The sequence below is a fragment of the Chiloscyllium punctatum genome, chromosome 5, assembly GCF_047496795.1.
Source record: "Chiloscyllium punctatum isolate Juve2018m chromosome 5, sChiPun1.3, whole genome shotgun sequence".
Lineage (NCBI taxonomy): Eukaryota > Metazoa > Chordata > Chondrichthyes > Orectolobiformes > Hemiscylliidae > Chiloscyllium > Chiloscyllium punctatum.
The window spans coordinates 128,169,901-128,196,953 of record NC_092743.1 but is presented as its reverse complement, the minus strand read 5'-3'; the positions used below and the strand labels follow the sequence as shown (position 1 = coordinate 128,196,953).

General features: G+C 39.6%; 1 protein-coding gene across 4 annotated transcripts in view; it reads right to left on the bottom strand.

Moving 5' to 3' along the window:
- pag1 (phosphoprotein membrane anchor with glycosphingolipid microdomains 1) overlaps positions 1-27,053 on the bottom strand; it is a 153,449-nt gene that overhangs the window by 112,344 nt on the left and 14,052 nt on the right. The window lies entirely within an intron of this gene.

Sequence of the window (27,053 nt, the reverse complement as noted above, 5' to 3'; positions counted from 1 at the left end):
CTTAAAAGCAGACTCTTATATATGTTTTGTTTTTAAACAGAATAAGGTAGTGTAGTCACAATACTTAAGACAGGTTTGTAAGTCCTCAGATGTTGCTGTAACACATTAGCTTTGTAATTGCAACTTGAGCTCTGAACTCAGTTTGATAGATAGCTGATTAGGAATAAGGAATTTTCACAGCTCTCATGTTGCTGTCATCTTCTCAGCCTTTAGTGTGAACTTGCTGCCACTAACTAGCTGTCATGACTAGCCTTTACTACACACTTGACAGCATCTTACAGTAACCAAGTACTGCAAACACGATGCCATTTAATATCTTACCGTGTGTTGTTATATTGCATGACATATACCACAGCTACTTGGATAGAGTAGTGGGGTTAGATGTAAGGAGGCAGGGACCTCAAGTAAGATATCTGAAGTTTATTGCAATACAAACCATTTTGAAGTTTATGATTTTACAGACTTCCAGTGTGTCTGGATTCTATCTTTATTGATGTTACTGTACATCATGATATGGAGGAGCCAGTGTTGGACTGGGGTGGGCAAAGATAAAAATCACAGCACAGGTTTATTTGGAAGTGCTAGCTTTCGAAGTGCTGCTCCTTCATCAGGTGGTTGTGAAAGCTCGTGCTTGCAAATTCACCTGTTGGACTATAACCTGGTGTTGTGTAATTTTTAACACTGTACAACACACACAGGCTGTTCTGCTATACGGCACGCTTTGTCAACGTAAATTGGCTATAATGCAATTCGCGAATTGTGGACTTTGTTTAGATAATGCAAACTTTTCACTGAACGGGATTTTCTATTGAATCACTGAATAGCGATTTTCTATTAGTGATCTTCCACAGCGTGATTTCTCATAGTGCGATTTTCTATAGCGCGAGGTTTCAGAGGAACACAACTGTCATGTTATAGCGGAACGACCATCAAACAGAGTGTGAGAGCACAGGCAAGTACTGTTCTATCAGAACATCACATATTTGTGGGGTTAACTAACTGCCTCAGATGTACAGAATCTGTCTGTAATTCGTAATCCATGCCGTAATGGAACAGGAAAAAACCCCTGCTCTTTTTCAAGTAGCATTCTAATTTTCTCTCCACCCTTTCAAAGGCATTAAGGAAGGGCAATAGATGCTGGCTTAGTCCAGGACACCCACATCTAATGAATGGCATTTTAAAAAACAAGCAGATATGACCCTGATTTAATATCTCATCCAAAAAACAATCATTCTTTCCCAATTTCACTGAATTTGCAGCCAAATTTATAGACCAAGTTTCTGGACTGTAATTTAAAACTCTGATTCAGAGAAGTGTTGTACAAGCCTTTATTGAGACACGGATCATACATAATATTGTGGTGTTAATGTAAATGAATACAATAGGGATACTGTAATAAGTCTTTACATGAAGATTAAACAAAAGTCAAATTATAAGTGAAGTGGATTGCAACAACCAAAGAAATGCTGGAACTAAACCAGGAAACATGAAAATATTACAGCAGGTCAGTCAGCAAATACAGAGAGAATAGACAGGTTAATATTTTGGGCGGAAATCTGACGCATAATAGAAAGCAAATGAAAAGAGGAACAAACATTTAAACAGAATCAAAACACAAACAGAATCATTAGTGGGATGACAAATGCCTGTAAGAAAAAGGTAGTAGTACCAATGATTTTAAAAGTAGACAATGGTCAGAAACATAAAAATTAAAGGCCTAAGAGAAATATAGATTATGTGAATAATTGTGGCAGTGATGTGGAATGAAATCTGAAATTGAAATAGGGGCGAGAGTCTGATGACCCAGGAGGTGAAACAAAAAGGACTAACACTAAACAGTGCAGGGTGTCCCACCAAAGCAGTCGAACAAATCTCGATCGCAAACATCAACTTCCCTCGGATTCTGACAGATCCATCCCATTTTGTTATAGAGTAAGATGCACAGCACGGAAACAGACCCTTCAGTTCAACTCATCCATAGCGACCAGATATCCCAACCCCATCTCGTCCCACCTGCCAGCAACCGACCCATATCCCTCCAAACCCTTCCTATTCATATACCCATCCAGATGCCTTTAAAATGTGGCAATTGTACGAAACTCTACCACTTCCTCTGGCAGCATGAAAAAGTTGCTCCTCAGCTCCCTTTTATATCTTTCCCCTCTCACCCTAAGCCTATGCCCCTAGTTCTGGACTCCCCGACCCCAGTGAAGAGATTTTGTCTATTTATCCTATCCATGCCCCTCATCCTTTATAAACCTCTATAAGGTCACTCCTCAGCCTTCGACACTCCAGGGAAAATAGCCCCAAACTATTCAACCTCTCCCTATAGCTCAAATCCTCCAACCCTGGCAACAGCCTTGTAAATCTTTCTGAAACCTTTCAGGTTTCACAACATTGGTCCGATAGGAAGGAGACCACAATTGCACGCAATATTGCAAAAGTGGCCTAACCAATGTCTTGTACAGCCGCAACATGACCTCCCAACTCTTGTATTCAATACCCTGACCAGTAAAGGAAAGCATACCAAAAGCTGCCTTCACTGTCCTATCTACCTGCATTCCAAGGTCTCTTTGTTCAGCCACACTCCCGAAGACCTTGCCATTAAGGTGTCTAAGTCATGCTAAGATTTGCTTTCCCAAAATACAGTACCGCACATTTATCTAAATTAAACTCCATTTGCCACTCCTCAGCCCACTGACTCACCTGATCAAGAGCCTGTTGTAATCTAAGGTAACCTTCTTCACTGTCCACTACACCTCCAATTTTGGTGTCATCTGCAAACTTACTAACTATACCTCTTAAGCTCATGTCCAAATCATTTGTATAAATGATGAAAAGTAGTGGACCCAGCACTGAACCTTATGGCACTCCACTGGTCACAGGCCTTCAGTCTGAAAAACAACCCTCCACCACCCCCCTCGGTCTTCTACCTTTGAGCCAGTAAGCGTATCCAAATGGCTAGTTCTCCCTGTATTCCATGAGATCTAACCTTGCTAACCAGTCTCCCATGGGGAATGGTGTTGAACACCTTACTGAAGATCATATAGATCACATCTACCACTCTGCCCATAATCTTCTTTGTTACTTCTTCAAAAAAACTCAGTTTTTGAGACATGATTTCCAACACACAAAGCCATGCTGACCACCCCTAATCAGTGCTGAAAATGTGTTGCTGGAAAAGCGCAACAGGTCAGGCAGCATCCAAGGAACAGGAGAATCGACATTTCGGGCATCAGCCCTTGCCTTTCCAAATGCATGTACATCCTGCCCCTTTGTTAAAATTACTCAGAGGTTAAGACATCCCAGATCACTCCTCCAAACCAAAATTATTCTGTCTGTAGGTCAGCATTAACAAATGCTACACAGAAGTTTGCCTTCTGTAAAAATTTTCAAAACATGCTCTGTAATAAGTGCGAGCATCATGGGGGAGAAAGAACTGGGCTGGAAGTAGTGACGGAGCCGAGAAGTTTCTACACCAAAGAGTGATGAGCCTGTGGAATTCTTTGCTACAAAGTGGTTGAGGCCAAAATACTGAAATGTTTTCAGGAAGGAAGAGATTTGATTCTGAGAGGTAAAGGGATTAAAAAGGTATGCAGCAGAAAGCAGGAACAGGGTACTAGGTTGGATTATCAGCCATGATCATACTCAATGGCTGACCAGGCTTAAGAGGGCCAAATGGCTTATTCCTGTTCCTATGTTTCTGTGCTCATTTGAAGAGCTGGTGCGGACACAATGGTCTGTCTGCTCTTCTTCTGCAATTCTGCAAGTTAATACATCAGAAATCAAAAGCTTGCCCAGCCCGCTGTCACCCATTCTAAATATCTGCTGATGCAAATTAATTTCCTCTGACAATTCAGCTCAAAAAATCCACTCAGTCAGTTGTCAGCAGTTCTCACAATAAAGACATTATTTTTAACTTTTTATACTGACAGAAATACTTCCTCTTTCAATACACACTTCTCAATTCATCTCTTCTACTTTACCTCCATGAACTCTCATAGTATACAGAATATTATTTTGATTTATGTTTTACATCGATCCCTCTTGGTGTTTTTTTTGTTTCTGGCTAGACCACAATTTAAGGAGAGACAGAATTGTGAGAGAGAAAGAGAGAAAGAGAGAGAGAGAGAGAGAGAGAGAGATCGCTTGTTGCGGAGGTTTGATATCACATTGTGAAGCAATGCAAACAGTTCATCACATACTCCCAGATGCACATTAACCACAGGAACTTAATGGTCAGCATACACAAAATTGGAAGCTTGCATGTTTCTATTTACAGCAACATTTAATCTGAAAAGGACATAAAACTAAAATTCATTTTTAATAGCTCCAAAAACTGGAGATAAAGAATTGCAAGAAGACTCTATTAATAGAAAGTGTAAACGTTTCTATTCTCATCGTGTTGGCAGTGATGGGAAAGTAAACATGGTTTTTACTTATTGTACCCAGAGCACACAATTGTTCATTGATGCTGTAGGTTTTATATTTTAATTTGATTTAGCCTTTAAATATGGCCTGAACTGCAGCCATTCAAGGCAGCCACCAGTTCAACACCGCCTTCTCAAGAGCAACTCGGGACAGTTGATCAGTGCTGGCCCAGCCAGCAATAAAATTATGGTCCCACAGATTTTCTTGGAGATGGGTGTTCCGCTCCCTGAGGAAAGACAAGCCAACAGTTTCATCCTAAATGGAAAACATTTTCTGCACATTCCCATGCTGAGTAATAAGCCATCATTACTGGAAACATTTTGCTGATCTAAATGATTGTTCTCAATAAAAGTGAATATGCTGCAGCCATTTGATAGGAGATTTTGCCTGCATTTTTAACTAAGCAACATAACCAAAGCTTGTTCAACATCTGCATACTCTGCTTGTTTTTTTTTTAAATCTGCAACACACATGTTTCTACTTCCTACCTGGTCCTTATGTGCTCAGCAGATTTCCACCAGTGGTATTGGGTATTGTGCTTCAAGAATAATAAGCAAATTTGTTTTCTAAGCTTCCCATCCTCATTTGTTTTACCCTCAATACGTTCTCATCAGGGATACCCCTATTCCAGCCCCGATATCCAGTTCAAGTAAAATATGATGGACAATGGGGAGAAGAAGGTCGAGCAGTATTATTGCTGGCTGTGCTTTTCCTTGGATGCTGCCTGATCGGTTGTGCTTTTCCAGCACCCCTCTAATCTAGAGTCTGATTTTCAGCATCAACAGTACTCACTTTTGCTGATTTAAATCCAGAGACCCAAGTAATGTTCTGGGGACAGAGTTCGAATCCCACCATGGCAGATAGTGGAATTTGAATTCAATAATTATCTGGAATTAAGAGTCTAATGACCACCATGAGTCCAATATTGATTGTCAGGAAAAACCCCATTGGTTCACTAGGGAAGGAAATTACCTGGTCTGGCCTACATGTGACTCCAGATCCACAGCAATGTAATTGACTTGCAACTGCCCTCTGGGATGGCCAATGAAGGCTGGTCCTAGCCAGCAATGCATCATCCAGTGAATGAATAAAAAGCAACACTAATTACAGGGCTTCATTATAAGCCTAAAATCACACTCACTCACAATTGAAGGTAATACAAACGTTATAATAAATAGCCTTTAAGTAAAAACAATTTTAAAATATCCTCCACTATGTTCTAATCAATATGTAGAGAAGGAAGTAGGATTTCGGTTCTTTGTTGTTATAGAGACACAACAAGTTTGTATTGAATAGATAGGATGATATTTGGATATTGAAAATCATTGGGCAAAACAAGTTTTTTTTAAAAATCAACTTCAGGGTTTGTTGTACATTTTGCATTTCAACCCATGTTATTAACAAACTCCAGGTCGTCTACTCTCGAAGTAATTACAACCCAACAATCATGGTTAAGATAACTGTTACAAAAGGTTAAACAGTTTTTGTTTGCAGGTAAGTGTAAAAGAAAATGGAGCTGATATGTATTAAAGACATCAATAAAGCCGTTCCTGCATACTCTAAACAGAAAGAGGAAAACTGAAAAAGGTTTATGTGATGTGAAAAATCAGAGAGGTATTCAATTTTTTTTCTTATTCACCCCCACTTCACAGTAGAGGCATTAATTTGCTCTGCCAGTGAAGTCCTAGCAATCACTAGCAGTTAAAAGCTGTGTGAAGACACAAAGCAGAAAGCAATCTCATGCAAATGTTGCCCAGTCCATAAAATGAACTAACTCAGTTGAATAAAATGAAGACAGTAGTTGCTTTGTGACTACCCAAAGTGAATGCACTTGCAATAATATATACAACACATGCAAAACAGAGAGCCAAGGCTTTCAGACAAATTGATACTGGGCAGGTTTTAACAGTAACTGCTGGACTAACTGAAACATGGACGTGTTAAGAAACAATACAAAGATTAAATTAGATCAGGCTTTAAGACATAGCAGCAACAGAATATATGCTTTTAAATCAATGAATTATCTTCAAGAATGACAGAGGAGAACATACGGCCACTGTTGAAACTTCTACAGAAGCTGTTGTATGCCAAAAGACATCCATACTTGGAAAGTAGCTAAAAAGCACTAATTTTCTTGATTAAATAAGCGTTCGCAGTTTGAATCATCAGAATCTCAATGACATTATTGTCTTTATCCAAATTCCATGGACAATTGATTCTCTAATACACAAAATTCCATTTATCACGAGTAAACAGCTTGAGGTGGTAAATTACTCATTTTCGACTTACCGTTTATAAGAACTGACAAATGGATGCTTCCATAAACTGGAATTTAATAAAATATGTGGGCAATAGGCTGAAAATGCTGGATCAGTCTATAAATATGAACTAATTGTGTCACAAAAAAGATAATAGGCCCTTTTCTTACCACATTGCTTATACCAGCTCACAAAGGCAGCTCACTATCACTTCATCAAAAGCAATTCAGGATAGACAATAAATGCTGCTAATTATGTCATTTTTGGGTAAATTTAGGTAAGGAAAGGAGAAGCCTAACTGAACCAGTCCCTTCAAGCAGGAGACTGGGGAGCTATTAATGGGAAACCAGGAATGGCAGATGAGTTAAAAACTTTCCATTAGTCTTCACAATCACAGACAGTAATAAAATTTCACAAAACTTAAATAGAGGGGCAAAAAGATGAGAGGAAATAAATGCAATAACCATCACTATAGAAAAAGTATAAAGAATACCAATAGGGGGCTAAAGACCTATACATTGTCTTTATTGGTCAGAATACTGAGTATAGGAGTAGGGAGGTCATGTTGCAGCTGTACAGGACATTGGTTGGACCACTTTTGGAACATTGTGTGCAATTCAGGTCTTCTTCCTTTCAGAACGATGTTGTGATACTTGAAAGGGTTCAGAAAAGATTTAGAAGGATGCTGCAGGGTTGGAGGATTTGAGCTATAGGGAGAGGATGATTAGGCTGGGAGGTTTTCCTTGGAGCATCGGAGGCTGAGGGATGACCTTATAAAGGTTTATAAAATCATGAGGGGCATGGATAGGATAAATAGACAAAGTCTTTTATCTGGGGTGTGGGAATCCAGAACCAGAGGGCATAGGTTTAGGGTGAGGGGGGAAAAAATATAAAAGGGTACTAAGGGGTAACTGTTTCACGCAGAGGGTGGTGTGTGGAGGAATGATCTGCCAGACACAGTGGTACAATTGCAGCATTTAAAAGGAATCTGGATAGATATATGAATAGAAAGGGATTGGAGGGATATGGGCCAAATGCTTATCAATGGGACTAGATTAGGTTAGGATATCTGGTCAGCACGGATGAGTTGGACTGAAGGGTCTGTTTCCATGCTTTACATCTCCATGACATTACAACAGGACCTGGACCAGATGGGCCAATGGGCTGAGAAGTGGCAGATGGAGTTTCATTCAGATAATGGAGAGGTGCTGCATTTTGGGAAAGCAAATCTTCGCAGGACTTATACACTTTATGGTAAGGTCCTAGGGAGTGTTGCTGAACAAAGAGGCCTTGGAGTGCAGGTTCATAGCTCCTTGAAAGTGAAGTTGCAGGTAGATAGGACAGTGAAGGTGGTGTTTGGTATGCTTTTCTTTATTGAAAAATGTGTTGCTGGAAAAGCGCAGGTCAGGCAGCATCCAAGGAGCAGGAGAATCGAAGTTTCGGGCATAAGCCCTTCTTCAGGAATGAGGAAGGTGTGCCAAGCAGGCTAAGATAAAAAGGTAGGGAGGAAGGACTTGGGGGAGGGGCATTGGGAATGCAATCCTCCCTATCTTTTATCTTAGCCTGCTTGGCACACCTTCCTCATTCCTGAAGAAGGGCTTATGCCAGAAATGTTGATTCTCCTGCTCCTTGGATGCTGCCTGACCTGCTGTGCTTTTCCAGCAACACATTTTTCAGCTCTGATCTCCAACATCTGCTGTCCCCACTTTCTCCTATGCTTTTCTTTATTGGTCAGAGTATAGAGTACAGGAGTTGGGAGGTCATGTTGCGGCTGTACAGGACATTGGTTAGGCAACTGTTGGAATATTGCGTGCAATTCTGGTCTCCTTCCTATCGGAAAGATGTTGTGAAACTTGAAAGGGTTCAGAAAATATTTACAAGGATGTTGCCAGAGTTGGACGATCTGAGCTACAGTGAGAGGCTGAACAGGCTGGGGCTGTTTTCCCTGGAGCGCGGAGGTTGAGGGGTGACCTTATAGAGATTTATAAAATTGAGGGGCATGGATAGGGTAAATAGACAAAGTATTTTCCCTGGGGTCAGGGAGTCCAGAACTAGAAGGTATAGGTTTAGGGTGAGAGGGGAAAGATATAAATGAGACCTAAGGGGCAACTTTTTCACACAGAGGGTGGTATGTGTATGGAGTGAGCTGCCAGAGGAAGTGGTGGAGGCTGGTACAATTGCAACATTTAAGAGGCATTTGGATGGGTATATGAATAGGAAGGGTTTGGAGGGATATGGGCCGGGTGCTGACAGGTGGGACTAGATTGGGTTGGGATATCTGATCAGCATAGACTGGTTGGACCGAAGGATCTGTTTCATGCTATACATCTCTATGACGCTATGAAGATGAATCTGATGGGATACATCCTAGCTTATTAAAGGGAGTGGTTATAGAGATTGGAGGATGCAGTGACAGTAATCCTCCAGGATTCTGAAAAAATCCCAGAAGACTGGAAATCTGCCAATCTAACACCTTTAATTTTAAAGGGGAAGGAGCTAATATGCAGTAACTACATGCTTATAGTTTAACCTCGGTTATTGGAAAAATTGTAAAGAAGATAATAGCAGAACATTTAGAACAATATAAAGTGATCATGCATCGTCAGCTTGGTTTCACGAAGGGGAAATCATGTTTGTCAAATTTATTACAGTTCTTTGAGTTAACATAAAGGATAGATAAAAATGAAGTACTGGGTGCAATGTATTAGTTTTTCCAGAAGGCTTTTGCTAAGGCATATTAGGTGACTTAAGATGAGTCAATGATGTTTAAGGTAATATATTGGCATGGAAATAAGATTGGCTAACTAATAGAAAACATTTAGTATAACAGGGATATTTTCAGGATGGGAAAAAGTGAGGACTGCAGATGTTGGAGATCAGAGCTGAAAATGTGTTGCTGGAAAAGCACAGCAGGTCAGGCAGCATCCAAGGAAGAGAATCGACATTTCGGGCATGAGCCTTCCTGAAGAAGGGCTCATGCTCGAAACGTCGATTCTCCTGCTCCTTGGATGCTGCCTGACCTGCTGCGCTTTTCCAGCAACACCTTTTCAGCGCATATTTTCAAGATGGTCACCTTCAACTAGTGGAGTGCCACAGGGATCAGTGCTGGGGCCACAAAAAATTACAATATATATTTATGACTTGGATGAGGCAAGTGAATAGATTACAGCCAGTTTTCCATATAACACAAAAATAAGCAGTCAGGATAACAAACAGTCTGCAGGGGCATACAGACAGGTTAAGCAAGGTGGCAAAAAAACTTTTCAAATGAAACAATGTGGGAAGATGTGAAGTTATGCATTTTAACAAGAAAAGGAGCTATTACTTAAATGGAGAAAGACTACAGAAAGCTACAGAACAGAGGGATTTGGGAGTCCTTGTGTGTGAATTGCATGCTACCAAGTTCAGCACAAGGGCTCCTGTGACACAATGGGTAGTATCCCTGCCTCTGAGCCAAGTTCAGGTCCCACTTGGTTCAGATCATGCATCATAACACATCTGAACAGGTTGATTATGAAATATCCATCATCACACCCTTTTTGAGGGCTCTTGTAGTGTAATTATAGTGTTCCTACTCTGAGCTACCAGATGTGGGGTTCAACTCCCACCTGCTCCAAAGGTGTGAACAAGTTGATTAAAACTTAACTACAAATTTAGCAGTTAATAGGGAAGGCAAATGGAACATTGATAGTTACTTCAAAGGAAGTGGTGCATAAAAATAGGGAAGTCCTACTAAAACTGCACAAGCCACCAGTCAGTCCACACCTTGAACGTAGTCAAGGGTTTTCATCCCCTCATCAGAGGAAAGACTGGAATTCGAGACAATCTAAAGAAGTTCCACTATGTATCAAAGGACTGTCTTATGAAGAGTGGTTGAGGAGTCTAGATTAGAGTAGTGCTGGAAAAGCACAGCAAGTCAGGCAGCATCAGAGGAGCAGGAAAATCGACCTTTCAGGCAAAAGCTCTTCATCAGGAATAGTTGAGGAGGTTGGGCCTGTACTTATTGCAGTGCAGAAGAATGAGAAGTGACCTTTTTGAAACATACAAGTTCTTAGCAGACTTGGTAGGGTAAATGGAGAAAATTTGTTTTTCCCTGTGGAAGAATCCAGGAATGGAAGGCACAATCTCAGAGTGTAGTGAATCTGTGAATTCTTTACATAGAGTGCACTGGATAGGTAAGGTCATTAAGTATATTCAAGGTGCTGGTACACAGCTTTTTAAATCAGGAAGGAAATCAAAGATTATAGGGAAAGGGAGGTAAGTGGAATTGAGGATAAACAGATCAGCCATGGTCTCATTGAATGACCGATTTCTGCTCCAACCCTTACAGAGAAATATGGAGGGGCTGCAGAAATAGAGGTTTTTTACCAGTTTGTGGAGAAAAGGCAACTGTGGAAGTATTTTCTTGCAAATGGTAATCATAGAATTGAGTATGTCTTGAATAACCACTTTGTATGAAATGACAATGTAGTGTAAAAGAAATCAGATAGATATTTGTAAAAGAACATAAGACCCAGACAAATGGATGATTCCCATTGAAGAGCACATGGTTGATTGAATGACTCTCTTTAAAACACAAGTTCTTGCAAATATTAAATGAAGAAAATGCACATTTTATTCCCTGGAGACAGTACAGAGGTTCACCAGGATGTTGCCTGGTATGGAGGGCACTAGCTATGAAGAGAGGTTGAATAGATTAGGATTATTTTCATTAGAAAGACAGAGGTTCAGGGGTGACCTGATTGAGGCCTACAAAATTATGAGAGGTATAGACAGGGTGGATAGCAAGAAGCTTTTGCACCCAGAGTGGGGACTCAATTACTAGGGGTCATGAATTCAAAGTGAGAGGGGAAAGGTTTGGGGAGATATGCGTGCAAAGTTCTTTACGCAGAGAGTGGTGGGGGCCTGAAACACTTTGCCAGTGGAGGTGGTCAAGGTGGGAACAATAGCATCATTTGATATGTATCTAGGCAGATATATGAATGGGTAGGGAGCAAAGGGATACAGATCCTTAGAAAATAGGTGACAGGTTTAGATAGAGGATCTAGATTGGCGCTGGCTTGGAGGGCTGAAGGGCCTGTTCCTATGCTGCAACTTTCTTTGTTCTTTTTCTCACATTAATTTTATTCTGTTTATTCATTTGCATTGGCATCTAGCAAATGATAATTCAATAATAACATCCTTCATGTAGTCAAATCATGCAACATTCCAATTTTAGGCATTGCCACAATTTAGATGTGCACAATCATCACTGGAACCAAGCAAACTTATTTAAGCAACTGGTTTACTTAACAGAATAGTTTGCCTCTAACTGCACAGCAAGGAGTAGATTAAATCTCATCGTAACCACAGTTTTAAAATATAGTACATTATTTACATCCTGAGAAAATGAATACATCCTGCAATACGTAATTTTTGAAAAAAAAATTGTTCTTACTACTGAATATGTCAAAGTAATTTTGAGGGATAAAATACACTGGGTTGGGTCACAGAGTTATGTTTGGTACTATAATGACAACATTGCCCCAACCCATTACTTATTGCATTATGAATTATCTATTATATGGCCTTTATTTGGTATATGTTGAAAGGTTAGAAAGTTTGAATTGATAACTTATTGACTATTCACTTGCCTATCACACTATTATTTTAGATTTTCAACATGTAAGCAAAAACAGTTTCTTGACTCATTACACATACTTCATTACATTAAAACTGACAGTTACATTAAAACTGACATCCAGGGGAAAATCAAATTTTGGAGCCTCAGCCGTATTCTTTGTGAAACCTATTTGTTCTTACCCAATCTCCTTTGTGAATCCCTCCTGCTCCTTTAACAATGATGGACTTTTATATAATTGTTCAGAGGTCATTTTCACAAAATCCCATCACAGCTGTGTAAAATTAGCCTTCCATCTTTGTCTTTTTTCATAACTAGAAAAGATCTAATGGAATCATAATTACTATCAGCAATATTAGCCCCACTCATACCACTTTCACATGCATAGTCATATACAAAATAGGAGCAGAAGCAGGGCATTAGGCTTGTCAAGCCCATTCCACCATTCAACATGATCCTAGTTTATCCTCTATCTTCTTGCCATACTCCTGCTCACTGACACCTTTCATTCTCAAATATATTTAGCGACTTGGCTCCACAATTCCACAGGTTCACCACTCTGAGGGAGGAAATTTCTCATCTAAGTCTGAAATAGACTACTGTTCCCTGAGCCCATGGGAAAAATTATTCCTGCATTCAATGTGATCAATGAGCTCCACTCTCACTCTACTAAACTCCAGTGAATCTGGCAAACCTGCCATCCCGGAAATCAGTCTGGTGAACCTTCACTGCATTCGCTCATTGGCGAGAACATATTTTCTTAGGTAATAAGACAAAGGCAGCACACAATACTCCAGGTATGCTTTCACAAAAGCCCTGCATAGCTGTAGTAAGACTTTCTAGCTCTTGTAAAAAAAAACATTCCCATTGTGAAGACCCACATAACATTTGCCTTTAGCTGTAATATTACACATCCAAAGGCGATCCATGCCCTGAGTGCATTTACTTTATTCACTAGATGCAGAGGTGCTACTGTTAGACTTGGGTGGACAACGTCAGAAGTCACATGACACCAAGTTTATTTGAAATCACAAGCTTTTGGAACGCTGCTCCTTTGTCAGGTGAAGTGAAGACACTCTTGATCACCTGCAGCGACTTATTATTCAGGTGGAAGTGAGGACTGCAGATGCTGGAGATTAGAGTCGAGTGTGGTGCTGGAAAAGCGCAGCAGGTCAGGCAGCATCCGAGGAGCAGGAGAATTGATGCTTCAGGCAAGATCCAGCCTCATTCCTGATGAGGAGCTCTTGCCTGAAACGTCGATTTTCCTGCTCCTCGGATGCTGCCTGACGAGCTGTGCTTTTCTAGCACCATACTCTCGACTTATTATTCAGCCTATTGACATTCCACTCATCATTTGTATGATCTTTTAATCTCGGACTATAAATTGTGCCTGTGTGTCTTCACTTCACCTGACGAAGGAGCAGTGCTTCAGAAACTTGTGATATCAAATAAACTTGTTAGATAAGAACCTGGTGTCATGTGACTTCTGGCTTTATTTACTAGGCATCTTGCAATGAAGTATATACAATTAAGCACTCCAAATTCCTTTGTTGGTTTGTTTCCTCTTCCTCTGCTGCTCACCCTCTTTTAGCTTGGCAGGTTTGTGGGAACCTAACGAAAAATCTCCAACAACACCTGCAAACATTCATACCAAGATATTGCTCCTGGTCCCATGGAGGTACATCCCATCCAACTTGCATCGATCCCACCTGCCTGACAGTTCCAGGCCCTCACTAATCTAAAGCCCTACTTCCTGTTCAATCTGTCCAGCCAGGCATTAATTAGAACTATTCTCCTATTTCTGAACTTAGTAGCACTTGGCATCAGTCATAATCTGGAGACTTCTACCTTTGATGAACTGTTTCTAAATTTCTCTCATTGCTCCCCAGTATCTGTCATATCTCTTTCAACTTAGCATTATCATGGTCCACAACCACATCTCATCATCACCATTCCCTCCTTACCTGCATAGCTTAGGCGACAGCGTCAACACCTTCTGAAACATGTCATCCACTGAGCTTTAAGCATTGAGAATGCATCAAAGTAATGCTAGAGCTGTGCAAGTTCTGAAAATTAATGCTCAAGCTCCTCCAGTTAACAATTCCTCAACGTGAGAAGCATTCTGGAAGTACTGTATGGCACAGAGTGTGCAACCAATGGGGCTGAAGTGCCTTGCTTTGGTTCTATTAATAGGACTAACCTAACATACAGGACATACCATAAATAAATCTTTGACATAGACAGGAGACATTCTGTTGTGCACTTCTATTGCAAAACTCAGCTCAGCTCTGATTTGGTCTCACCACCCTAACTCTTAACACACAAACTCTGCCCCTTTCTACATTGCTACAATTTGATTAGACAGCTCTTGGGTTGAGTTTAAGGTCAATAAGTTGTGTTCACATCAACTCCAGAACTAGTCTCACTACTCCAATCTCTCCTCAATTTCTGTTTCACTCCTTAAAAAAAGTCTGTCTATTCTTTGTATTTCTTTAAAAGAGAGTTCTAGCCTCAATAAGTTAACTGTAGCAAGACATTCCATATTCGAGCATCTTGTTCCCTGTGAAGAGATTTTAACTGTATCCTCCAACAATTTTAAAAGGATAAATCTGTGTCAATTTCCCAAGAGAGGAATAAATCATTCCTTAGTCACTGAGTCAAGCTCATGCATAGCTTTTAGAAGTTTTATTAAAAATCATCTTGGTGCAGTGGAAATAGCTCCATCCTTATGTACACCTTTACATGTTCAGAAAAGATTTACAAGGATGTCGTTAGGGTTGGAGGATTTGAGCTATAGGGAGAAGCTGAACAGGCTGGGGCTGTTTTCCCTGGAACATCAGAGGCTGAGGGGTGGCCTTATAGAGGTTTATAAAATCATGAGCGGCATGGATAGGATAAATAGACAAATATTGCCCTGGGGTGGGGGAGTCCAGAACTAGAGGGCATCGGTTTAGGGTGAGAGGGGAAAGATATAAAAGAGACCTATGGGGCAACTTTTTCAGAGGGTGGTAAGTGTATGGAATGAGCTGCCAGAGGAAGTGGTGGAGACTAGTACAATTTCAACATTTAAAAGACATTTGGATGGGTATATGAATAGGAAGGGCTTGGAGGAAAATGAGCCGGGTGCTGGCAGGTGGGACTAGATTGGGTTGGGATATCTGGTCGGCATGGACGGGTTAGACCGAAGGGTCTGTTTAAGTGCTGTACATCTCTATGTATCAGAACCATGAGGTCATGCTGCAGCTGCACAAAACTCTGGTGTAGCCGCACTTGGAGTATTGCATACAGTGCTGGTCACCACACTGTAGGAAGAATGTGGAAGCTTTGGAAAGGGTGCAGAGGAGATTTACTAGAAGGTTGCCTGGTATGGAGGGAAGGTCTTACATGGAAAGGCTGAGGGACTGGAGGCTGTTTTCATTAGAGAGAAGAAGGTTGAGAGGTGACTTTACTAGGACATAGAAGATCATCAGAGGGTTAGATAGGATGGACAGTGGGAGCCTTTTTCCTCAGATGGTGATGGCTAGCATGAGGGGGCATAGCTTTAAATTGAGGGGTGATAGCTGAAGGACAGATGTCACAGTAGTTTCTTTACTCAGTAGTAGGGGCGTGGAACGCACTGTCTGCAACAATAGTAGACTCGCCAACTTTAAGGACATTTAAATGGTCATTGGATCGACATATGGAGGAAAATGGAATAGTGTAGGTTAGATGGGCTTCAGATTGTTGCACCAACCTGTGAAACCATCGAGGGCCAAAAAGGCCTGTATTGCGCTATAATGTTCTATGATCTATGTCCATCATCATCCTATGGAAGATCTGTTGATGATCCACTAAATGTTCCAGCTATATCGTCTTATTATTTCAATAACTTACATTGCTACACAGATTGAGAGAGTCAGGTGTCAAATTCTACAAACAAGTAAAATCCAATTCTGAACACAATCTAATAATTTCTTTGCATTGAGCGCTAAAGACAATTTGTACAAGCATGGATTGGCCTTCACTGCCTCAGTATCTCAGTGGTTGAATGATATTCTTTAAATCACTAATTTACTAGCTATATCCAATATCCAGATATGATCCACTCCACTTTGAAAGGTGGTGCAATAAAATCAACTAATCTGAAAGCTTAGGCTATAAAATCCTGAACAAATTTATTGAGGGGGGAAAAAGTAGAACAGAGAATGATAAAAGAAACTGGAAAAAAAAACCTGCAGATGCTCCAAATCAGAAATAAAAAACAAATTGCTGGAAAAGCTCAGCAGGTCTGGCAGCATCTGTGGAGAGAAATCAGAGTTAACGTTTCGGGTCACATAAGCCTTCCTCAGGGCCATTCAGAGGAAGGGTTAGTGGACCAGAAATGCTAACTGATTTCTCTCCACAGGTGCTACCAGACCTGCTGAGCTTTTTCAGCAATTATTTTGTTTTTGCTACATTTATTTTATGGAATCTCAATCAGGTGCCATACACCAACCTAAATATTCCTCAGGAAAGAAGAATAAACCAGGTTAAAATTGGCCATAAGACACGTTCCTCAATAATATTGTTTCAAATATTCCAAAATAAAATATGAAAACAACAAAAAAAACTACAAAAAAATCAAACTGCTGCCCATATATTAACTGCAACCATATCTACTTCAACTATTCAACGTCCTTCACAGGCCTTTGTCCCACAATGTGACCAATTTAAAATTCTCAATGTTGAAATTCTTTATGGCCCTTGAATAATGTCTTTCCTCTATGCTCTAATAACTCCACAAAAAGTGTATGCCCTGCAAACATCAGGAGCCATTACATTTCAGCGTTTCATAAATCAAAGCAGCAAAACAAAGCTGCTAATGTGACTCAGCCTGACCAAGCTCTTCCATCTTGCCAGATGTTAAAATCACAGGGTGCCTCTGCATACAATAATATGCATCCATATGGAAAACTGACAGCATAAACTTGAAACAGGTGCCTGCACAGAATCCAGCTCTCTGCAGGATTTAGAGCCAGAATTCAGACAGTCTGGATGCAGGGTGATAATGCTATGTCAACACTAGTAACTGGTTTTAATTGTCTGTAATGAGAATAACATTTAATGCTGACTTTTATTTTGGCTTCTTAGGCACTAAACATTGTTTTGTGAGTAGATTTTCATGCAAGTAAATAAAAAGATGGTTGCTCAAATCTGTGGTTTTTTAAAAACATTTTGTTTGCTACATTTTCTGCTGCCAACTTTTCCTCCTCACTATTCAATAACTAAATCTAGTTGTTTTTAATTCATTCACTCATGCGTACATAATCTACCAAATATTTAATAATTGAAATAGGATCTGTCTGGTAGATTTCAAAAGTATGTTACGATCTCCATCGACATTGATGCCTGAAAGTGTGAATTTCTTTTTATAAGTTATTGAACTAAAAGAACAACATGCGGCAATATTTCATATTTTTAATATGTTACTTGATAAATGCAAAGTGACAGTTCAGCTAAATATTATTTTCTTTCCATAGGCTACAACAGAATTGGCCTCCTTTGCTTTGATTGACAACTGAAAACTCCAATTTTGTCATGGTGTTCAGTCTGTTGGGTAAACATCTCATTGACCAACCCAAGTGCTTCATGGTTATCAAATGATTTAATTCTGTTCTTCTTTCCTGGGGTAGTATCTTTCACCGTGCAAGTTTTCCTGATGGTTTGCTGTCTATCTCAAGCTGGGCAAAGCATCCACTCTCACAAACTTGGACTTCAAAACTGGTTTTGAGCTCCCACCTGCCTTCCACGGGTTCATGAGACATCCGTCATCTCCTTTACTAAAATGTTGTGACCTGGCTGAAATCTTTTTTTTTCCCCACTATCCTTCTTTCACTTGGCCACAGACCATAAAATGATCGGAAAATGTAGTTTTCCTTTCTCTGTAATATTTCTGAGTTTATAGGGAAGCCTGCAATTTCATCTCAAAATGGCCCCTTAATTCCTTTTTCAGAGACAAATAGAAACATGTTCATCTTGGTTCCAAGTAGAAACATTAATAAGCTATGATCATAACAGCTTTTCATCTAAGAAATAAAGGGGACACATCCAAATACCAAATTATATTGAAAATATATTTCTGGATCTCAGGAGACTTAGTCTTCGCATTGTGAATTTCGAAACAAATGTAATCATCTGGCACCCCCCTCACATTAAAACAACCTGACACTTTTCTGATCTTTAACAATTAAACCAAGCAGGTTTCTTGTGAGATAGAAGCCAGCATGTCACATGACTCTCCCACTGAACCAAAAGTTAACAACACTTTCCCAAAAGATAACACTGTAATAAACCAACCTGTATTAGGTCTCAAACAAAATAATCCCAGACATCTCATAATTGCAAGTAACAAATTTATCTGATAGTTTTATGATACAGGTTGAGGTTACATTTTCTATTTTCTGACTATGACACAAATCTGTGATGCAAATGAGGGCATGTTTTCAGTTTGATGTCATAGATGTGTACCCAGACCAACAATTAGCTTAAATCTGTGCCTTCTGGTCACCAATCCTTTTGTCAATGGGAACAGTTCTTCCCTATATGCAACTGACCAGTACACAAATTATTTTGTTCACCTCCTCCATGAAAAGCTCCAACTTCTCCAAACTATCAAAATAACCTAAATTCCTTATGCCTGGTATTTTTCTGCATCTCTCCAATATTTCTACATCCTTCCTGAAGTGTGATGCTGAGAATTGGATACAATACTCCAGTTGGGGCCAAATCAGTATTTTACCCAGGTTTATCATAATTTCCTTACTTTACTACTCAAGCCCTTATTAATAAGGCCCAAGATGTTTGCATTTTATAACCCAGTTTCTCTGCTTCTCCCAAGAGCCCAGGGATTTGGACACATGTAGCCCCAGATTTCTCTGCTTCTGAATCCTCTTCAGCATTGTATGCTTCCTTTTATAACCAGCTTGGTACACACTGCAGCCATGGTGTGAAGCAAGACAATTATTCTGCAACTTAAAACTTTTTCCACAGATGCTACTTGATTTGCTATTTTCATATAAACATTACATTTATTTCAAAAATCGTCCATTATATCATTAACTGTTCCATTTCCATGGAGTAGAAACAATATACTTACTGTACTTACATGCTGAATACATGCATATACACTAGTTACATGAACCTCATTTGAATACACTGTATATAATATAAAAGTTAGAGTCAAAGGGTATCCACTTCTGTGCTTCCATTTATTCCACAATTCAAAATTGTTTCTCAAGCCTGCTATATAGATAATTTTGAAAAAAATCAAATTACAATTACTCTCCTGCTGTTTAATAATTGTATCCCTACAATGTGGAAACAGGCCCTTCAGCCCAATAAGTCCACACCAACCCTCTGAAGAGTAACCCACTCAGACCCATTTCCCCTACCCTATAATTGTCCCCAATATACCCCTTCCCCCCAATCCCTGAACATTCTGGGCAATTTAGCATGGCCAATTCACCTAACATGCACATTTTTTGGATTGTGGGAGGAAACTGGAGCAAACCTACACAGACACTGGGAGAATGTGCAATCTCCACATAGATAGTCGCCAGAGGTTGGCATCGAACCCAGGTCCCTGGTGCTGTGAGGCAGCAGTGCTAACCACTGAGCCATCGTGTTGCCCAAATAGTTATGTATGTATCGTCACCAGATATCACAATGCAATTTATTTCCACTGACCATCTAATTTCTCTTTCCAGGTTCTCATGTTATATAGGGAACATTGCAGATTTAAAACTGAAGCCTAGTTGTTGGTTTACTTTTCAAATAACCTTAATAATCTGTGAATCAACTTTTAGTGACTAAGGCCTTTGTCTAGACTTCCAACTTTCAGGTAATGTGATATCCCAGAATATCCTACTAAAATACATTAACTTACATTTATCTGTATTGAATGTTATTTGCCAATATGTCCATTCTGCAACTTTACAGATGTTCTCTTATAATCTGTTTCATTTTTCTTCAATGTGCTGATGGCTCATTATCTTGTTATTTGGGTTTTGAAGTGGTAGTAGTAGATATTTGCCATTTTTTTCTGTATTGTGTCTGTTAAGGGAAGACAAAGGTTTGCCTTTGTTTTGGATTTGTTCTGTGATGGTTTGAAGTGAACAGTTCAGTGCATTAGAAACAAAAGGTAGAAGAAGAATAAAACATTCTGTTACCTCACGATAAAGGTTCAGTATCACAGAAAGACAACCATTCAGGAAGTCAGGAAGTATGCAAATTCAGTAAAGGTGTAACGTGTAGTTAGTGCAACATAATCCACTAAGGCTAATGGACTACGCCGGAGTGGCTTGGAAGAAAACTCCAAAAGAGAATCGTTAGAAGCTGAGGGTGTATGTAAAGCCCAAAGTGTTTGGGCTGCAAATGAAGATAGGAGAACGAAGTTCCAAAAACTATTCACTGCCATGCCAATTAAACAAGGAACTTTGAAGTGCAGACAGGATTTTCCTTCATCAAGGCTTGAGTATCTGTAAAGTTTTTACAGAGAGTAAAAAGTTTAAATCTTTGTTTATGAGATTTGTAATAAGATCATTTCAACTTCTTCTTACATAGTGTAACATAGTTAATGATCTTTTGTGTGTAATGAATTTCATATTCTTGTGTTAAAATTACATTGACAGCCTGCCATGAATGTGTTCAGTGACTGACCATAGAGTAAACAAAATGTAAAAATGAACAGTAATTGTCTATCAAACCAGTTTTTGTGGGCTGACTTGTCCAGTGTGAACATTAGAAGGAATCATAATATCACTGATGATCTATCCTAGTCCATCCATGTTGACACTATAATCAAGAAAGCACACACATTCCTCTACCTTCTCAGAAACCTGAGCAACTTCAGCATGTCCACAATGATTCTCAGCAGTCTTTATAGCTGTCCCTAGAAAGTATCCTATCTAAATGTATTATAGCTTTGTATGGCAACTGCTCTGCCCAAGTCTGCAAAAAAAACTACAGAGAGTTGTGAACGCAGCCCAGTACTTTATGCAAACTAGCCTTCCTTCCAGCAGTTCAGTCTGTACTTCATACTGCCTCAGGAACATAATCAAAGACCCCTTCCACCCCGGTTATACTCGCTTCCATCCTCTTCCATCAAGCAGAAGATATAAAAGTTTGAAAACACATACAAGATTTGAGAACAGCTTCTTCCCCACTTTTTCAGACTTGTGGATGGACCCCTCATATAAGAGTTGGTCATTCTCTGCATCTTCTCTGTAGCTGTAACACTATATTGTGCATATTGTTCTGTAACCCTGATATACTTATGTAAGGTATGATCTGTCTGGTTAGCGCAAAACAATACTTTTCACTGTATATTGGTAAATGTGACAATAATAAATCAAATCAAAACAGTTTTGGTTATATTCCCTCGCCCCATCAGTCCTGAGTTCTGAGATCTATGTCACTTCTTAACCAATTGTAAACAGTGCATTGGAAATTCATGCAAAATGATGATTGAAATATGACTGACAGGTGGACAGTTGGTTCTGATGGATCTAAAAATCACAGACCATTCAAGTATAGAGTACTTTTATGGTCATAAATCCCTATGAACTTAAACAGAGGAATGAGGGATAGTATACTGAAACTACTGGTGTTCTAGTTTCATTCTCATGCTAAAGGCAGGAGACTAAGTATTGGTGGTCTTCTCATGATGCACAAATTAATCTTTAGTGAGCAAGATTCCAGTCACATAATTCAACACACGTAAGTAATGTTTCCAATCAATAGCAATGAGTAGGAAGTATGGTCACAGTTTCCAGCTAATCATCCCTGCTGAAAATACTTCCAACGGACAGTCTGATGGGAGCTTTAATTTTGCTTTGTGTGTCACTGTTATTCAATTTTACATTAGTTCATAGATGTGCTGAAATTGTGTTTCTTCCTAGGGTTTTTCTTTGCAACATATTTATGACTTTGTTTTATTTAGTTGATGCATCTCTTAAATTATGTAATTTTATATTAAGCAATTTACATCTCTCACCAAACCCTCCAAATCCCATGCATAATGATTCAATAGATTGCAGGAATAGGACAGTCATACAGTTTAGAACAAATAATTTCAAAATCAGTTGTACAGTTATTATTTAGAGAATGTGTAAAACAATAAGGATAAACTGTATAGGTCTATGCAAATTATTTGTAAGTATCCCACAGGGAAATGGATCCACTAAAGTAGTATGGCATTGAATTTGTGGAAAATTATCCATGGATTTAACATGCATATTGAAAAATTTGGTACAGATTCTGTAAAATTGCCTTTTGCAATGTACGCTTGGTATTTTGCAATAAAATGTTAATTTCTGAACTGCTGACATGCTGCATTGCATGGCTAAACAATCGATCTAAATTTGATACTGTAGTTTGATGCATTGTTCATGAACTGCTAGCGTGGTCAGTTATACACACCGCTGTTGCTGATTGAGTCAATTATTTGATTTGTACTATATTGTATGTACAATTCAATTATTCTAATTCACTATAAAATGATTATCAGGATGACATAAGAACTCAAATCATTTCTACAAACGGTGATCGGTCGCCCCAATACCAGTAATTGTCGAACACTACTTTTCACTTCTTGTTAGATACAGTAGCGACTCTGAAATTTTATTTGTTTTCATTTTCTGTAACCAGATTGCTATCCATTCTGCTACATTTCTCTTGACTCCATATAATTTGACCAGAGCCATGAGTCTTCCATGCAGCACTTTATTGAAGGCCTTTTGAAAGTTCACAGATATTACACTTGGTACATTACACTCATCTGGCCTTTTTATTGAATACTGCAAAATAGTTAGAAAGTTGGTGAAGCTTGATCCTTCGCTTTGAAATGTATGCTGACTATTCTTTCCAATTTTCTATTTTTGTTCTTTTATTCTGCCTAATCATCCAGACTTGCACTTAAGCTTACCTAAATGACAGGCAGTGCACCTTGCCCTGGGAACAATAACTGAAGGGGTGTTGGATTAATGGAATGTTCCAGTGAGATATTTATTTCCACAGCTGGTCTGGCTCTTCTCCATCCCCAGAATCTGGCACAGTATATAGGTCTTAGTTAAACCAGTCAGAAGGCCACTCACTACCCATTTCAAACATTACGCTGGTCGAAGGTTCAATGAGTTTATGTCGGCTATGTAGTGCGATTCTAACAATTATTTTAAACTGCTCAATAAAAAGAAAAATGTTTAAAAATAAGTACTTCAGTTTCAAACTATGAAAGAGCAAAACTACACAGATGATGGAATGCTCTTCAGAGGGCTGATGTGAACTCAATGGGCTAAATGGCCTGCTTCCACACTGTGAGGATCTTATTTAATTAATTAATGGCCTGTAAATGCACTTGAAGTTAAAACTAATTCAATTTGATGGCTTGAAGGGGCTCTTTTAGGCTGTTCAACTCTAGAACCCAAATGATTCCTTTTCTGGATTAGTTTATCTGCACTGGAGTCCTCTTAAGGATATGCACGATTCTCAAACCACAATTATTAACAGGAACTTCCAAATCCAAGTGGCAGCCTTGCTCTATTAATTATTTTGTAAATATCAGGGAGTTGACTGCTTGACAGCTACTTCCAGGTTGTATATACAGCCATATAGCATGGAAACAGATCCTTCAGTCCAATTCACCCACACCAACCAGACATCCCAATCTGACCTAGCTCCACTTGCATCAGTTTGGCCCTTACCCCTTCAAATCTTTACAATTCATTTATTTATCCAATTTTTTTTTCTTTTTAAGTGTTGTAACTGTACCTGCATCTACCAATCCTCTGAAAGTTCATTTCGCACATGCACCAATACTTGTAAGAAAAAGTTGCCCCTCATTTCATTTTTAAAACTTTCTCCTCTCACCTTACCTATATCCTCTAGTTCCGGACTCCCCTACCCTCAGAAAAGACCTTGGCTATTCACCCTATCCATGCCGCTCATGATATTATAATCCTCCATAATTTCACCCCTCAGCCTCCGATGATCCAGGGAAAAGAGCCGCAGTCTATTCAGTCTTGCCCTGTAGTTCAAACTTACCTGTTCCGGCAACATCCCTGTAACTTGTTTTTCTCCAAACTCTTAGGTTTAACATCTTTCCTATAGAAGGACAACCAGAATTGTGCGCAATATTCGAAAAGTGGCCTCACCAATATCCTGTACAAACACAACCCTAACCCAAACTTATACTCAATGTTCTAACCAATGAAAGCAAGCATGCCAAATGCCTTTTTCACTACTCTGTCTACCTGTGACTCCACTTTCAATAAACTATGCACCTGCACCTCTAGGTATCTGTGTTCAGCAACACTTGCCAGGACCTTGCTATTAACTACATAAGTTCTGCTCTGGCTGCCTTACCAAAATGCAACACTTCACATTTATCTAAATTAAACTCCATCTGCCACTCCTTGGCCCATCTGACTTAGGTCCCGTTGTACCTTGAGATAATCTTCTTTATTGTCCATTACATCACCTATTTTAGTGTCACCTGTAAACTTACTAAACATGGCTCCTATACTCCTATCCAAATCATTTATATAAAAGATGAAAAGTAATGAACCCAGCATCAATCCTTGTGGCACATAACTGGTCATAAGCCTCCAGTCTGAAAAACGACCCTCCACCACCAACCTTTGTCTTCTACTTTCAAGCCAATTTTGTATCCAATTGGTGAGGTCCCCCTGGACTTCATATGATCTAACCTTACTTACTAGTCCACCATGCAGAACCTTGCCAAACACTTTTGCCGAAGTTCATATAGATATTGTCTACTGCTCTGCCTTCATCAACCTTCTTTTTCACTTCTTAAAGAAACTCATTTAAGTTAGTGAGATACAATTTTCCATGCACAAAGCCATGTTGACAATTCCTAATCAGTCCTTGCCCTTCCAACTACATGTAAATCCTGTCCCTCAGAATCCCCTCCAACAACCTATCCACCATTGACACCCTACTCAAACCATGTTGTAGCAATTGTTTTGTTAGACAATTAATCAAAGATAAAAATCAAATTCTTGAAATCCCAAATCATACCACTCTTATAAATATCCCAGAACTGGCCAAGAGTGAAAGTAGATAGAAAGAAAATTTGCAATTACATAGCATCTTTCGTGACCAAAGGGCTTCTCAAAGTCTTTGGTGCAAACTAAGTGGTTTTAAAGTGTTTAGTCTTATAGCAACAAAAGTGTGCAAACTGCCACAAAGTTAATAAAGAGTGGCCAGATAACTTGCAATGTTGACAAGGGATACACATTGTCCAGGCAACCAAAGGTAACCCACCCACTCTGCTTAGAAATAATGACATGGGACATGTCCGTCCACTTGACATAATAGATGGAGCCTCAGTTTAATATCTTAACTGAAATACAGCATCTCGGACGGTGTACAGCTTCTGCACCAGAACATCAGCTTCACTTTCTTTGCTCATAGCTCAGAAGAGAGCTTGAACACACAACCTTCTGACTCAGAGGTAAGAGTGCTCCTAATTGAGCTACAGCTGACACTGCTTTGGGGCGAAGTCTTTGAGTATTGAGGTAACGTGCTTAAGTAAAGCTATGATAAACAATATTTCACTTAGTGCAGTTACTGATCAAGTTTCCACTCCTGACAAATAGTGGGTGTATAGATCAGTAAATATGCATCCCTTGCTCATACTTCTCCTTCCATACACTTTAAGGAAAGAATATGACAAAATTACCCAGCATGTAATGCGCAAATCTGTAGGGCAGAGTTTGATCGGAACAAAATAGGATTTGCAAGTGGGTCAGCAAAGGGTGCAAAGAGTTTGGAATGTAGTTGGTCCTCCAAACCTCCTTCATCAGTCTTAATATTACTGAGTGTAGTTCAATGTCAACTTTTGCCTCATAATTCTTCTGTGAAATATACTGTGGTGCTTTATTACATTAAAAGTGCTATTTAAATGCAGATTGATGCAGTTGGAGAAGGATTGGTATGAAAGTGTGCTGTGTCCCACTATTCCCAAAGGAATAGTGGGATCTTTGAAGGTTGCCACTCAGGTGGATAGAGTTTGTAAGAAGGCCTATGGAGTATTATCGTTCATTAGCAGAGGGATTGAATTCAAGAGTCGTGAGGTGATGTTGCAGCTGTACAGGAATTTGGTTAGGCCTCATTTGGAGTACTGTGTGCAGTTCTGGTCGCCTCACTTTAGGAAAGATGTGGAAGCTTTGGAGAGGGTGCAGAGAAGATTTACCAGGATGTTGCCTGGAATGGAGAGTAGGTCGTACGAGGATAGGTTGAGAGTTCTCGGCCTTTTCTCGTTAGAACGGCGAAGGATGAGGGGTGACTTGATAGAGGTTTATAAGATGATCAGAGGAATAGATAGAGTAGACATTCAGAAACTTTTTCCCCAGGTACAACAGAGTGTTACAAGGGGACATAAATTTAAGGTGAAGGGTGGAAGGTATAGGGGAGATGTCAGGGGTGGGTTCTTTACCCAGAGAGTGGTGGGGGCATGGAATGCGCTGCCCGTGGGAGTGGTAGAGTCAGATTCATTGGCGACCTTTAAGCGGCATTTGGATAGGTACATGGATGGGTGCTTAATCTAGGATAGAAGTTCGGCACAACATCGTGGGCCGAAGGGCCTGTTCTGTGCTGTATTGTTCTATGTTCTATGTTCTAAAGCTGGTCCATTTTTTCCCCTGAATACAGTCAGATTCCAGCTTGCCAAAAATGTCTGAAACCATTTCCCCAATCCTTCTGAAAGC